At 43.9% G+C, this 15,627-nt stretch overlaps 1 pseudogene; it reads right to left on the bottom strand.

Moving 5' to 3' along the window:
• Positions 1 to 7,020: 7,020 nt before the first annotated feature.
• Positions 7,021 to 7,610, bottom strand: LOC135526121 (nanos homolog 3-like; annotated as a pseudogene).
• Between the last annotated feature and the right edge of the window lie 8,017 nt (positions 7,611 to 15,627).

The following is a 15,627-nucleotide window of genomic DNA, read 5'->3' as shown; positions in this document are numbered from 1 at the left end:
GTAATCGTGTCCCGATAAGCATTCAAAATCTTAAAATAGTTTTGGGTATCGGGGAAAATCTACGGAGTAAAAAAGTACATCATTTTCTTTAGGTATCAAAAGTAAAACCGTAATTTAAAACCAATTAAGAACAAATTTTTTTGTTCTTTATTCATTCACATGGGACTCACAATCACGGCCAGTTAAGATACAACATTGGAACAAGCATTTCGCTACTGAGTTTCAGCATTAACCGCTGCGCCACCTGAAGCATTGTAAATGGACAAATACCCCAAAACTATTTGACACTCCAATACTCAGACATCATTTACACCAATGGTGGACAATGGTGTTTAGTGGCCCCGGTGACCCCGCAGAGATCAGATAGTTGCAGGTAGGGATGTCCCCATCTCTTGAGGCTGTGGGACAGAAACACCGACTCATTATCGTGTCCCAGAAGCATGCAAAATCTTAAGAATAAAATCTAGGGAGTCGGGTGATACATCATTTTCTCCCACTTAGGTCCCAGGTGTCGGGTGATGACACCTCCTCCGGCGTTTTCTCACTCATGTCCTCCAATTAAGAACAAATCCGGCGTATTTCTCCCACTCTGGTCCCAGGTGGGCCGGGTGATGGCACCCCTCCGGCGTGACTCCCACTGGTCCCAGGTGCGCTCGGGTGATGGCACCTCCTCCGGCGTGTTTCTCCCACTCTGGTCCCAGGTGCGCTCGGGTGATGGCACCTCCTCCGGCGTGTTTCTCCCACTGCTGGTCCCAGGTGCGCTCGGGTGATGACACCTCCTCCGGCGTGGTTCTCCCACTCTGGTCCCAGGTGCCAGCGGGGGATCTGGACGGTGCTGCAGGGGCTCGGGACCCCGGTGCTGCTCGGCGATAAAGGAACGTCTTAGTTGCAAGAGGACGATTTCGGAATCCAGGGGTTCCATTTCGTGCCATAGGGGTGGTGTCGCCACCGGTGTTATCGGTAACAGCAAGGCTCGCGGCGGAAACTCTTCAAATTCCACCATGGTCGACCATATCCCGGAGTCATGACCCTCAACGTTTGACGGTTCTGGGGTGAACTTGCCTAACTGCATCTCCCGCACGAGGTCAGCTAACTTCATGTAGTCACGCCACGGTTCGAAACTCATGTAAGGCGGTAGGTCTTGGAGTTGACAAATCATTGCGTTCATACTCCCGCGTGTATTTTTTATAGCCCAACAGACTAGTGTCTGATAACGATCCGAATGTACCAGAATAAAGAACGTTGGGTCTGAACTGACAACTCAACTGAAGGCAAATTTGACAACGTTCACCTTTTAACCTGTCCGTGTTTTGTTTACCAGCCAACCACATGGCGTTGTGCGGAGTCCGTGGAACCTGACAACAGCCAATCAAATGGTTTCAAACTGACAACTGCTGAATTGGTCATTTTAGAAGATCAACTATTTGGGATACAATTTTACACCTCAACAATATTAAAAACGTCAAATAGAACTGTTTAATCTATTCTAGGGTCTAAATTGATAGGACTTCTAATTCTTAGTTATAGGAAGCTGTTTGATAAGAGCCTATTTTAACAAGAAAATATCAGTCAAATAACCGTTAAAATTCAAAACTGTTTTATTTTAATTTTTTTAATATTATTTTATTTCATCTTTATTTTACCAGATTGTCCAGTTGAGAACAAGTTCTCATTTACAACTGTGACCTGGCCAAGATAAAGCAAAGCAGTGCGACACAAACAACAACACAGAGTTACACACGGAATAAACAAGCGTACAGTCAATAACACAATAGGAAAAAGTCTATATACAGTGAACTTCCTTGCTGTTCACTATGCTTCGACGTCCTTGCTGTTTACTATGCTTCGACGTCCTTGCTGTTTACTATGCTTCGACGTCCTTGCTGTTCACTACTACCAAACTACCAAAACGATTTTATAACACAATGGAAATGACAAAGGAATAACAACTGAAACAGACAATATTATAAAACATAAAATGGAAACTACATAAACAGGCATCCTTGAAAATTCAGTCCTGCAGTGACGGGGACGGGAGTTGGGGTTCGGGTTTACTATGATGGGGACGTAGTTGGGGTAATCGGGGTTTGGAGAGAGGGATGGGGACGGGAGTTGGGGTAATCGGGGTTTGGAGAAGATGACGGGGACGGTAGTTGGGGTAATCGGGGTTTGGAGAGAGGGATGGGGACGGTAGTTGGGGTAATCGGGGTTTACTAGGGATGGGACGTCCTTGCGGGGTTTCTATGCTGGGGAACGGAGTTGGGGTAATCTGTTTACTATGGAGCTGGATGGGGACGGAGGAATTTAGTTACAGTTAAATAAATACACACGCAACAATTACACTAAAGTTCTTCTGTTATCATATAAGATCAATGATTTCAATAACACAATGGAAATGGGAAATGAATAAAGTTACGTTGAAATCAACAATATGAAGAAAGATGACAAAAATGGAAGGATTTAAACAGTTTAAACCAGGTCATCCTGATAAATGACCAGTCCAGGCAAAGTATCAACGGGAACGAAAGTATGTGGTTATATGGGGTTTGGAATAATAATGCAGGTCTGTATATCACATTTTATTTCTATTTACACATATTTGGAGATATTATGGGGGGATGTATTGAAATGCTTGGGTTGGCTCCAACAGTGCAGTGGGTCTAACTATTGACAACAATACACACAAATTTAAAAGTAGGGATAAATAAAATTATATATAAAATTAGGCATTGACTTTGGAGAGAATATAATTTGATTCATGTTCCATTATTAAAGTGATTAATGTTCCATTATTAAAGTGACTAGAGTTCCATTATTAAAGTGACTAGAGTTCCATTATTAAAGTGACTAGAGTTCCATTATTAAAGTGGCTAGAGTTCCATCATTAAAGTGACTAGAGTTCCATTATTAAAGTGACTAGAGTTCCATTATTAAAGTGATTAATGTTCCATTATTAAAGTGATTAATGTTCCATTATTAAAGTGACTAGAGTTCCATTATTAAAGTGACTAGTGTTCCATTCTTAAAGTGATTCATGTTCCATTATTAAAGTGACTAGAGTTCCATTATTAAAGTGATTAATGTTACATTATTAAAGTGACTAGAGTTAAAATGATTAAAGTGACTAGAGTTCCGTTTTAAAGTGATTAATTTCCATTATTAAAGTGACTAGAGTTCCATTATTAAAGTGATTCATGTTCCATTATTAAAGTGACTAGAGTTCCATTATTAAAGTGACTAGAGTTCCATTATTAAAGTGATTCATGTTCCATTATTAAAGTGATTAATGTTCCATTATTAAAGTGATTCATGTTCCATTATTAAAGTGATTCATGTTCCATTATTAAAGTGATTAATGTTCCATTATTAAAGTGATTAATGTTCCATTATTAAAGTGATTCATGTTCCATTATTAAAGTGATTAATGTTCCATTATTAAAGTGATTAATGTTCCATTATTAAAGTGATTAATGTTCCATTATATTATTTAAAGTGATTCATGTTCCATTGATTATGTTCCATTATTAAAGTGACTAGAGTTCCATTAGAGTTCCATTATTAAAGTGACTAGAGTTCCATTATTAAAGGTGTTCCTAAAGTTCCATTATTAAAGTGATTCATGTTCCTAGAGTTCCATTATTAAAGTGACTAGTTCCATTATTAAAGTGATTAAGTTCCATTATTAAAGTGATTAATGTTCCATTATTAAAGTGACTAGAGTTCCATTATTAAAGTGATTCATGTTCCATTATTAAAGTGATTCATGTTCCATTATTAAAGTGATTCATGTTCCATTATTAAAGTGATTCATGTTCCATTATTAAAGTGATTCATGTTCCATTATTAAAGTGATTCATGTTCCATTATTAAAGTGATTCATGTTCCATTATTAAAGTGATTAATGTTCCATTATTAAAGTGATTCATGTTCCATTATTACAGTGACTAGAGTTCCATTATTAAAGTGACTAGAGTTCCATTATTAAAGTGACTAGAGTTCCATTATTAAAGTGATTCATGTTCCATTATTAAAGTGATTCATGTTCCATTATTAAAGTGATTCATGTTCCATTATTAAAGTGGCCATTATTAAAGTGATTCCATGTCTGTTATAAAGGGCAGCAGCCTCTAACGTGCAGTTGAATTGGCATAAAAAGCTACCACCCGGTTTAAGAGTTCCATTATTAAAGAACTTAAGGGATATTTTCTTCTCCTGTGCCTTTCCTAATGCTGAGGACATCGGTTTGGAACAGTATGTAGTTACTGTGTTTTGTAGAATGTGTTGTAAAATAAATGATCACAAAGGTGAATCTTTGGTTATTGTACATCTCCTCATGTCAGTCGTGTCTATGAAACAGTGTATGATGCTGAGATTGGAGGAAGCCCAACAAACGGTTGAAGCATCCAAATCATGCCACTGCATGGGTACCAGGCGCCAAGTCCAGGTCCAAAAGGTTCCTTAACAGCTCCGACACCCGAGTCATAAGACTGAACAATGCCCTTTGTTTTACCCTTCTGCTCCTCAATATCTGCATTGGCTACTCCTGTGTCTTAATTATCAGCCAGGTGTCCCTAAAAAGGTGTCCCTGTCTGCACATCATGTTTGTGTCCCAAATGGCATTGTATTTCTTAAATAGTGCCCTACTTTTGATCAGGGGCCATAGAGCTTTGGTGAAAAGTAGTGCACTATATAGGGTTGTGGTCTAAAGTAGTGCACTATATAGGGTTGTGGTCTAAAGTAGCGCACTATATAGGGCTGTGGTCTAAAGTAGTGCACTATATAGGCCTGTGGTCTAAAGTAGTGCACTATATAGGACTGTGGTCTAAAGTAGTGCACTATATAGGACTGTGGTCTAAAGTAGTGCACTATATAGGGCTGTGGTCTAAAGTAGTGCACTATATAGGGCTGTGGTCTAAAGTAGTGCACTATATAGGGTTTACTGGTCTAAAGTAGTGCACTATATAGGCCTGTGGTCTAAAGTAGTGCACTATATAGGGTTTACTGGTCTAAAGTAGTGCACTATATAGGCCTGTGGTCTAAAGTAGTGCACTATAGGGCTGTGGTCTAAAGTAGTGCACTATATAGGGCATTGTCTACAGGTGGACTCTTGGTCTTAGATGTAAAGGTGATCTTTATGCTGGGAATCTTTAGACTGGTCGGTTATTAAAGTTTAAAAAACAATGACACAAAACTAGCTCTGCCCAGCACGTCATAAAACAGAAGTTGTCTTGATGTCAATAGTAATGTTCTTATAATAGTTATTTTAGGCCCGTAGACTTGCATATGTACAGTTAGATTATAGCATGTCGTTTTAAAGTCAAGAAAACCAAGTCTCAAAACAAGACAACACTTCCGTTTTTTCCTCCCCAAAGTAGCAGGGAGAAACCTGGATAAATGTCTAATTCTGCAATGAGAGTTTGTTGATAAGGGCGGTTTATTAGTAGACACAGTATTAGAGGTTGGGAGGTTTTACAAAATCTCACACCAACATGTAAATACGCAGTTAGTTTGGTCACAGACAGACAGATTTACACTTTAAAGTATAAAACAGAAAACTCAAACCCAACATGTGTTGAAAAGAACAACTGAACGGGTATGCAAATAATCAAAAAACACGTCATAAATACATAGAAATAAGTGAGAGAAAAAAATTAAACCACACGAGAAAAAGTAAAACAAAACCACACGATAAACAGGCTATTACACAGTCTACAAACTAGTCAGGCTGTGCAGTCTACAAACTAGTCAGGCTATTACACAGTCTACAAACTAGTCAGGCCATTCCAAACGACTTCTCAGCTAAATATCCACACCTAAATCCTCTTACAATTGTCCGCATACAGTGCACTTCTAGAGACAACTCAAGAAAGTCTGCAAAACAACAGCCTGAAAAGTCTCTCAAGAGGACAGTCTATGATTTGGATGACTGGACTATTCAATCATTTGTTCGGCCTTCCTCTCCAATCTAAGTAGCATACACATTGAAAAGTAAAACAAACAAACAAGAAACCACACTTCTAGATCTTAAAAAAAACAAGTATAACACTAAAATAGTAGCTAGCATGGTAAATTACAATGACACAAAGTAGCTCTGCACACCACGTCATAAAACAGAAGTTGTCTTGATGTCAATAGCAATGTTCTTATAATAGTTATTTTAGGCCTGTAGACCTGCAGATGTACAGTTAGATTAGAGCATGTAGTTTTAAAATATTAGTCAAGAAAAACAAGTTTTCTCCCCAAAGTCAGGGAAAACAAGACAACCCTTCCGCCTTCTTTTTTCTGGACCCGGGTCCCCACGGAGGGTCTGGACGCTGCTGTATGGGTCCTGGGACCCTCTGCTGCTCGGATGCAAAAGGAGCGTCTTTACGCAAGGGAACAATTTTGGAAAGGTTTTTTTACCCTCCCCAAAAAGAAGTAGGGAGAAACGTGGATATACGTCTAATTCTGCAATGAGAGTTTGTTGATAAGGGCGGCTGATTCGTCGACACAGTATTAGAGGTTGGGAGGTTTTACAAAATCTCACACCAACATATAAATACGCTGTTAGTTTGGTCACAGACAGAGACATTTACACTTTCAAGTTAAAACAGAAAACTCAAACCCAACATGTGTTGTAAAGAACAAGTGCACGGGCTTGCAAATAATGAAAAACCACACAAATAAATTGAAATAAGTGAAAAAGTTGAGAACACACGAGAAAAAGTAAATAAATAAATCAAATCACACGATAAACAGGCTATGACACAGTCTACAAACTAGCCAGGCTATGACACAGCATACAAACTAGTCAGGCTATTCCAAACGACTTCTCAGCTAAATATCCACACCTAAATCCTCTTACAATTGTCCGCATACAGTGCGCTAGAGACGCTCAAGAAAGTCTGCAAAACAACAGCCTGAAGTCTCTTCAGCGCTTCTCTAGCTCTGGTCCCACCCATCTCGCAACAACAAGTTGACTATGTTAGTAGGTCTAGAGAGTAGCGCAGTAACGGCCTGGACCAGATCCTAGCGCTTCTATCACTTGACATAGACAGAGTTGTAGGTGGTTTCCACCCGGGGACAGAAGCGCTTGGTGTGGGCTTTGGCCCGGTGGCCCCCAAAGAGGACAGACATACTGCCGCAGGTACGGGCACACCACGCCCCCATCCTGGTCCTTTAGACTGTGGGACCCAAACACAGACTCAGACTCCCCGTTGTGTTTGCAGAAGCTGCAGGACTGGCGCTGAGGTGAAGCAATCCCTCCGGCATCTTGGAGCGGGTCGCCTTCTTTCTCTCCCTCTGGACCCTGGTCCCCACGGAGGGTCTCGACGCTGCTGTCGGAGTCGGGACCTCGCTGCTGCTCGATGTAAAGGAGCGTCTTTACGCAAGGGGACAATTTGGAATCCAGGGCTCAAAAAGCCGTAGAGGTGGTGTCGCCACCGGTGCTATCGGTGACAGCAAGGCTCGCGACGGGAACTGTTCAAATTCCACCATGGTCGAGCATATACCGGAGTGATGACCGTCAACGGTTGATTTCTGATGTGAAGTTCCCTAACTTCATCTCCCTTTTCCGTCCGCTAGCTTCTGTAGTCCCGCCACAGTTGGAAACTCTTATTTTCGGACTCCATTTTCGGTAGGTGTTGGAGTTGATAACTAAACGATGCCATGGTTCAATGAATTGAGAACTAAACTGAAGGCAAGTTGGACAATACGCACGTTTTGACCTGTCCGCGTTTTGGAAAGCAGCCAATCAAATGGTGTTGTGCGGAAGCGGTGGGAGGTGACAACTGCCAATCAAATGGTTTCAAACTGCGAAATTGGCCATTTTAGAAGATCAACTATTTGGGATTCAATTTTACACCTCAACAATATTAAAAAACTTCAAATATAACTGTTTAATCTATTCTAGGGTCTAAATTGATAGGATTTAGATTATAATTCTTAGTTATAAAATGATGTTTTATAATAGCCTATTTTAATTAAAATATCACTTAGCGGGTCGCCTTCTTTCTCTGTTAAAATTCAAAACTGCTTCGACTTCCTCGCTGTTCACTACTACCACCATTAAGTTATTGTAGCATTTCTCCTGGCTCATCGAGTCATTCCAGTAATAGTATTGGTACTGCGGAGTTGGAGGGATGGGTGGAGGGAATGGGGGTGAAGGAGAGGTTGACGGGTAATGTTTCGGAGGAGGCATGGCTCTCGAACCTCGCCTCTCCGGAGTCCGTACTGGAGTTGCAGCGATGGGGTAAGACTGTAACTACAAATTGGATGTCACGAAATTGGGAAGAAAAGGGGGTAAAAGTAAAACAAAATAAAGAATGGCCTTACTGAAGAGCTCAGCAACCCCAACTGTAATTATTTGTGGAAGATTGTTGTTTTTTATCCCCCCAGAAATTGCGGACCACCTGCAGTACCCAGCGATAACCACTGATCTAGATATACCACCTGCAGTACCCAGCGATAACCACTGATCTAGATATACCACCTGCAGTACCCAGCGATAACCACTGATCTAGATATACCACCTGCAGTACCCAGCGATAACCACTGATCTAGATATACCACCTGCAGTACCCAGCGATAACATTTTAACATTTACATTTAAGTCATTTAGCAGACGCTCTTATCCAGAGCGACTTACAAATTGGTGAATTCACCTTCTGACATCCAGTGGAACAGCCACTTTACAATAGTGCATCTAAGTCATTAAGGGGGGGTGAGAAGGATTACTTATCCTATCCTAGGTATTCCTTGAAGAGGTGGGGTTTCAGGTGTCTCCGGAAGGTGGTGATTGACTCCGCTGTCCTGGCGTCGTGAGGGAGTTTGTTCCACCATTGGGGGGCCAGAGCAGCGAACAGTTTTGACTGGGCTGAGCGGGAACTGTACTTCCTCAATGGTAGGGAGGCGAGCAGGCCAGAGGTGGATGAACGCAGTGCCCTTGCTTGGGTGTAGGGCCTGATCAGAGCCTGGAGGTACTGCGGTGCCGTTCCCCTCACAGCTCCGTAGGCAAGCACCATGGTCTTGTAGCGGATGCGAGCTTCAACTGGAAGCCAGTGGAGAGAGCGGAGGAGCGGGGTGACGTGAGAGGGCAGGAAGGTTGAACCTGCAGACGGGCTGCGGGCGTTCTGGATGGGTGTAGGGGTTTAATGGCACAGGCAGGGGCCCCGTATGACGGTTGCAGTAATCCAGACGGGAGATGACAAGTGCCTGGATTAGGACCTGCGCCGCTTCCTGTGAGGCAGGAGTCGTACTCTGCGGATGTTGCAGGCATAGACCTACGAGGCAGACCCCGCCATGATGTTGGTTGAGAACGACAGGGTGTTGTCAGGATCACGCCAAAGGTTCTTAGCGCTCTGGGAGGAGGCTGTGGAGTTGTCAACCGTGATGGCGAGGTCATGGAGCGGGCAGTCCTTCCCGGGAGGAAGAGCAGCTCCGTCTTGCCGAGGTTCAGCTTGAGGTGGTGATCCGTCATCCACACTGATATGTCTGCCAGACATGCAGAGATGCGATTCGCCACCTGGTCATCAGAAGGGGGAAGGAGAAGATTAATTGTGTGTCGTCTGCATAGCAATGATAGGAGAGACCATGTGAGGTTATGACAGAGCCAAGTGACTTGGTGTATAGCGAGAATAGGAGAGGGGCCTAGAACAGAGCCCTGGGGGACACCAGTGGTGAGCGCGTGGCGGGGAGACAGATTCTCGCCACGCCACCTGGTAGGAGCGACCTGTCAGGTAGGGACGCAATCCAAGCGTGGGGCGCCGGAGATGCCCAGCTCGGAGAGGGTGGAGAGGAGGATCTGATGGTTCACAGTATCGAAGGCAGCCGATAGGTCTAGAAAGGATGAGAGCAGAGGAGAGAGTTAGCTTTAGCAGTGCGGGCGCCTCCGTGATGCAGAAGGCAGTCTCAGTTGAATGACTAGTCTTGAAACCTGACTGATTTGGATCAAGAAGGTCATTCTGAGAGAGATAGAGGAGAGCTGGCCAAGGACGGCACGTTCAAGAGTTTTGGAGAGAAAAGAAAGAAGGGATACTGGTCTGTAGTTGTTGACATCGGAGGGATCGAGTGTAGGTTTCTTCAGAAGGGGTGCAACTCTCGCTCTCTTGAAGACGGAAGGGACGTAGCCAGCGGTCAGGGATGAGTTGATGAGCGAGGTGAGGTAAGGGAGAAGGTCCCCGGAAATGGTCTGGAGGAGAGAGGAGGGGATAGGGTCGAGCGGGCAGGTTGTTGGGCGGCCGGCCGTCACAGAAGCGAGATTTCATCTGGAGAGAGAGGGGAGAAAGAGGTCAGAGCACAGGGTAGGGCAGTGTGAGCAGAACCAGCGGTGTCGTTTGACTTAGCAAACGAGGATCGGATGTCGTCGACCTTCTTTTCAAAATGGTTGACGAAGTCATCTGCAGAGAGGGAGGAGGGGGGAGGGGGAGGAGGATTCAGAAGGGAGGAGAAGGTGGCAAAGAGCTTCCTAGGGTTAGAGGCAGATGCTTGGAATTTAGAGTGGTAGAAAGTGGCTTTAGCAGCAGAGACAGAGGAGGAAAATGTAGAGAGGAGGGAGTGAAAGGATGCCAGGTCCGCAGGAGGCGAGTTTTCCTCCATTTCCGCTCGGCTGCCCGGAGCTCTGTTCTGTGAGCTCGCAATGAGTCATCGAGCCACGGAGCGGGAGGGGAGGACCGAGCCGGCCTGGAGGATGGGGGACATAGAGAGTCAAAGGATGCAGAAAGGGAAGAGAGGAGGGTTGAGGAGGCAGAGTCAGGAGAAAGGTTGGAGAAGGTATGAGCAGAGGGAAGAGATGAAAGGATGGAAGAGGAAAGAGTAGCGGGGAGAGAGAGCGAAGGTTGGGACGGCGCGATACCATCCGAGTAGGGGCAGTGTGGGAAGTGTTGGATGAGAGCGAGAGGGAAAAGGATACAAGGTAGTGGTCGGAGACTTGGAGGGGAGTTGCAGTGAGGTTAGTGGAAGAACAGCATCTAGTAAAGATGAGGTCGGCGTATTGCCTGCCTTGTGAGTAGGGGGGAAGGTGAGAGGGTGAGGTCAAAGAGGAGAGGAGTGGAAAGAAGGAGGCAGAGAGGAATGAGTCAAAGGTAGACGTGGGGAGGTTAAAGTCGCCCAGGACTGTGAGAGGTGAGCCGTCCTCAGGAAAGGAGCTTATCAAGGCATCAAGCTCATTGATGAACTCTCCGAGGGAACCTGGAGGCGATAAATGATAAGAATGTTAAGCTTGAAAGGGCTGGTAACTGTGACAGCATGGAATTCAAAGGAGGCGATAGATAGATGGGTAAGGGGAGAGAGAGAGAATGACCACTTGGGAGAGATGAGGATCCCGGTGCCACCACCCCGCTGACCAGAAGCTCTCGGGGTGTGCGAGAACACGTGGGCGGACGAAGAGAGAGCAGTAGGAGTAGCAGTGTTATCTGTGGTGATCCATGTTTCCGTCAGTGCCAGGAAGTCGAGGGACTGGAGGGAGGCATAGGCTGAGATGAACTCTGCCTTGTTGGCCGCAGATCGGCAGTTCCAGAGGCTACCGGAGACCAGGAACTCCACGTGGGTCGTGCGCGCTGGGACCACCAGATTAGGGTGGCCGCGGCCACGCGGTGTGGAGCGTTTGTATGGTCTGTGCAGAGAGGAGAGAACAGGGATAGATAGACACATAGTTAACAGGGTACAGAAGAGGCTACGCTAATGCAAAGGAGATTGGAATGACAAGTGGACTACACGTCTCGAATGTTCAGAAAGTTAAGCTTACGTAGCAAGAATCTTATTGACTAAAATGATTGAAATGAAACAGTACTGCTGGAGTAGGCTAGCTGGTAGTGGCTGCGATGTTGACACTACACTAATCAAGTCGTTCCGTCGAGTGTAATAGTTTCTACAGTGCTGCTATTCGGGGGCTAGCTGGCTAGCTAGCAAGGTTGATTGCGTTCCGTTACTTAAAAGAACGACAATAGCTGGCTGGCTAACCTAGAAAATCGCTCTAGGCTACACAATTGTCTTAGATACAAAGACGGCTATGTAGCTAGCTAGCTACGATCAAACAAAACAAACCGTTGTACTGTAATAGTTACAACAGTGCTGCTATTCGGGGCTAGCTGGCTAGCTACGTTAGAAGAACGACAATAGCTGGCCAGCTAACCTAGAAAATCGCTCTAGACTACACAATTGTCTTAGAAACAAAGACGGCTATGTAGCTGGCTAGCTACGATCAAACAAATCAAACCGTTGTACTGTAATGAAGTGAAATGAAAATGTGATACTACCTGTGGAACGACGCGGAATGTTGACCGGGTAGTTGGAGTTCAATTCGGTAGAGGTTGGCTAGCTGTTGGCTAGCTAGCTAGCAGCATTTCCTACGTTAAGGACGACAAATAGCTGGCTAGCTAACCTCGGTAAATTAAGATAATCACTCTAAGTCTACACACTCTAAACTGCACAATTATCTTGGATACGAAGACAACTATGTAGCTAGCTGACACTACGCTAATCGAGTCGTTCAGTTGAGTGTAATAGTTTCTACAGTGCTAGTGGACAGTGGATGTTAGCTAGCTGCTTAGCTGCTTAGCTAGCTGCTTAGCTAGCTGCTGGGCAGATACGTTAGGACGACGAAATACGATAATTATGCAATTGTCGTTGATACAAAGACGGCTATGTAGCTGGCTAAGAAGAAATTGCTAAGATTAGACAAATCAAACCGTTGTACTATAACGAAATGTAATGAAAAGTTATAAAAAGTTATACTACCTGCGGACCGAAGTGTAGATGCGGCCGCTCGTCTCCAACCGGAACCGGAGACATAACCACTGATCTAGATATACCACCTGCAGTACCCAGCGATAACCACTGATCTAGATATACCACCTGCAGTACCCAGCGATAACCACTGATCTAGATATACCACCTACAGTACCCAACGATAACCACTGATCTAGATATACCACCTGCAGTACCCAGCGATAACCACTGATCTAGATATACCACCTGCAGTACCCAACGATAACCACTGATCTAGATATACCACCTGCAGTACCCAGCGATAACCACTGATCTAGATATACCACCTGCAGTACCCAGCGATAACCACTGATCTAGATATACCACCTGCAGTACCCAACGATAACCACTGATCTAGATATACCACCTGCAGTACCCAGCGATAACCACTGATCTAGATATACCACCTGCAGTACCCAGCGATAACCACTGATCTAGATATACCACCTGCAGTACCCAGCGATAACCACTGATCTAGATATACCACCTGCAGTACCCAGCGATAACCACTGATCTAGATATACCACCTGCAGTACCCAGCGATAACCACTGATCTAGATATACCACCTGCAGTACCCAGCGATAACCACTGATCTAGATATACCACCTGCAGTACCCAGCGATAACCACTGATCTAGATATACCACCTGCAGTACCCAACGATAACCACTGATCTAGATATACCACCTGCAGTACCCAGCGATAACCACTGATCTAGATATACCACCTGCAGTACCCAGCGATAACCACTGATCTAGATATACCACCTGCAGTACCCAGCGATAACCACTGATCTAGATATACCACCTGCAGTACCCAGCGATAACCACTGATCTAGATATACCACCTGCAGTACCCAGCGATAACCACTGATCTAGATATACCACCTGCAGTACCCAGCGATAACCACTGATCTAGATATACCACCTGCAGTACCCAGCGATAACCACTGATCTAGATATACCACCTGCAGTACCCAGCGATAACCACTGATCTAGATATACCACCTGCAGACTTTTGTCCAAAGCGATAACCACTGATCTAGATATACCACCTGGTCCCAGCGATAACCACTGATCTAGATAAGCCATGCTCTACCGACTGATAACCACAGATCTAGATATACCACCTGCAGTACCCAGCGATAACCACTGATCTAGATATTTCATCTTGTTTCAGTAACGATAACCACTGATCATTTATCCATCTTCCAGAACCAGATAACCACTATTTTATAACTTTGTACCTGGCGTGTACCCTACGATAACCACTGATCTAGATAGTGCACCTGCAGTGTATGGTAACCTTTCTCTCCTCTCTCTTCCCCTTCTACGATAACCACTGATCTAGAATATACCACCTGCAGTACCCTTAACTATGAACCAGAGATCTTTTTATACCACCTTTATTTAACCAGGCAAGTCAGTTAAGAACAAATTCTAGATTTTCAATGAGAACAGTGGGTTAACCACTGATCTAGATAACCACCAGATTTGTACCTTGTCAGCTCGGGGTTTGAACCACTCATCTAGATACTAGTCCAACCTCAGTAACCACTAGGCTAACCACTGAAGAGGAGAAATACCACCTGCAGTAAGACGATAACAACTGGTCTGATGGCCTGACCAGAGTACCCTACGATAACCACTGATCTAGATATACCACCTGCTACCTCCATAACCACGGATCTACTGATTCACCACTTTCAGTCCTAGTGATAACCTTTGATCTAATGAATATACCACCTGATCCGCCCCACAGATCTCACTGATGGCTAGATATACCACCTGCAGATGGACACATAGATAACCACTGATCTAGATAATACCACCTGCAGTCCACTCAAATCAAGTTTCAAGTGATAACCACTGATCTAGATATACCACCTGCAGTACCCAGCGATAAAACTGATCAGATATACCACCTGCATTACCCAGCGATAACCACTGAATAGATATACATTTCACCTGTCAGTATTATGTATATAACCACTGATCTAGATATTTCAAATGGTTCAACTACAAAAGGTAAAATAAATTGGGGAAACAGACCGAACATCATCCATCTTCCTAAAGGCTCATGGGTAAAGTACACAATTTATATAATATTGGGATGAGCAATGTCAGTTTGGCATAGACTCAAATACAGTAGAATAGAATACAGTATTACATATGAGATGAGTGCACATGTAAACATTATTAAAGTGACTAGTGCATTATTAAAGTGACTAGTGTTCCATTATAAAGTGTCCAGTGATTCCATGTCTGTGTATATACTAGTGAGTCTCTAAGGTAAGAGGAGAACCGGGTGGTAGCTTTATTGGCATAAAAAAGCTACACAACTGGTCTGTGGCCTTTCAGAGAATCTCCATTTAAGGGATATTTTCTTCTCCTGTGCCTTTCCTAATCCCTGAGGACATCAGTTTCAGTATGTAGCTTCACCACTTTCTCCTGTAGATGACCTTTGACCTAATGAACTTTAGGTGAAAGTCAGCCTGATCCTCATCACAGATCTCGGAGCTCTGATTGGCTAGATGGTTGTATGCTCAGATGGACAATAGATAAGAAACTCTCCTTAGTTAACACAGGAGTCAGAGCTGTTTATAATTTGCATCCTCCATCTAGACATTCCTCGCCCAATTGAATGTTTCAAGTGAAATAATAAAACAACGAAGTAAACATTACAAACATTTCAAAAGAATAAATGCATTTCAAATGTCATTAAACATGACTGTAAAACCACAAGTGTTGTAATGATTGCAAATGGTTAAAACCACAAAACGTGGAAAATAAATTTTCAAACATCATCGAACCATCATCCCAAGCCCCCAAAGGCTCAGGGTCATTTGAAGTTTTAACATAACATGAACAAACTTGAATTAAT

Source organism: Oncorhynchus masou, chromosome 5 (assembly GCF_036934945.1).
Source record: "Oncorhynchus masou masou isolate Uvic2021 chromosome 5, UVic_Omas_1.1, whole genome shotgun sequence".
NCBI lineage: Eukaryota > Metazoa > Chordata > Actinopteri > Salmoniformes > Salmonidae > Oncorhynchus > Oncorhynchus masou.
Note: the sequence above shows the minus strand (reverse complement) of the source record. Positions and strands in the feature narration are given on the sequence as shown.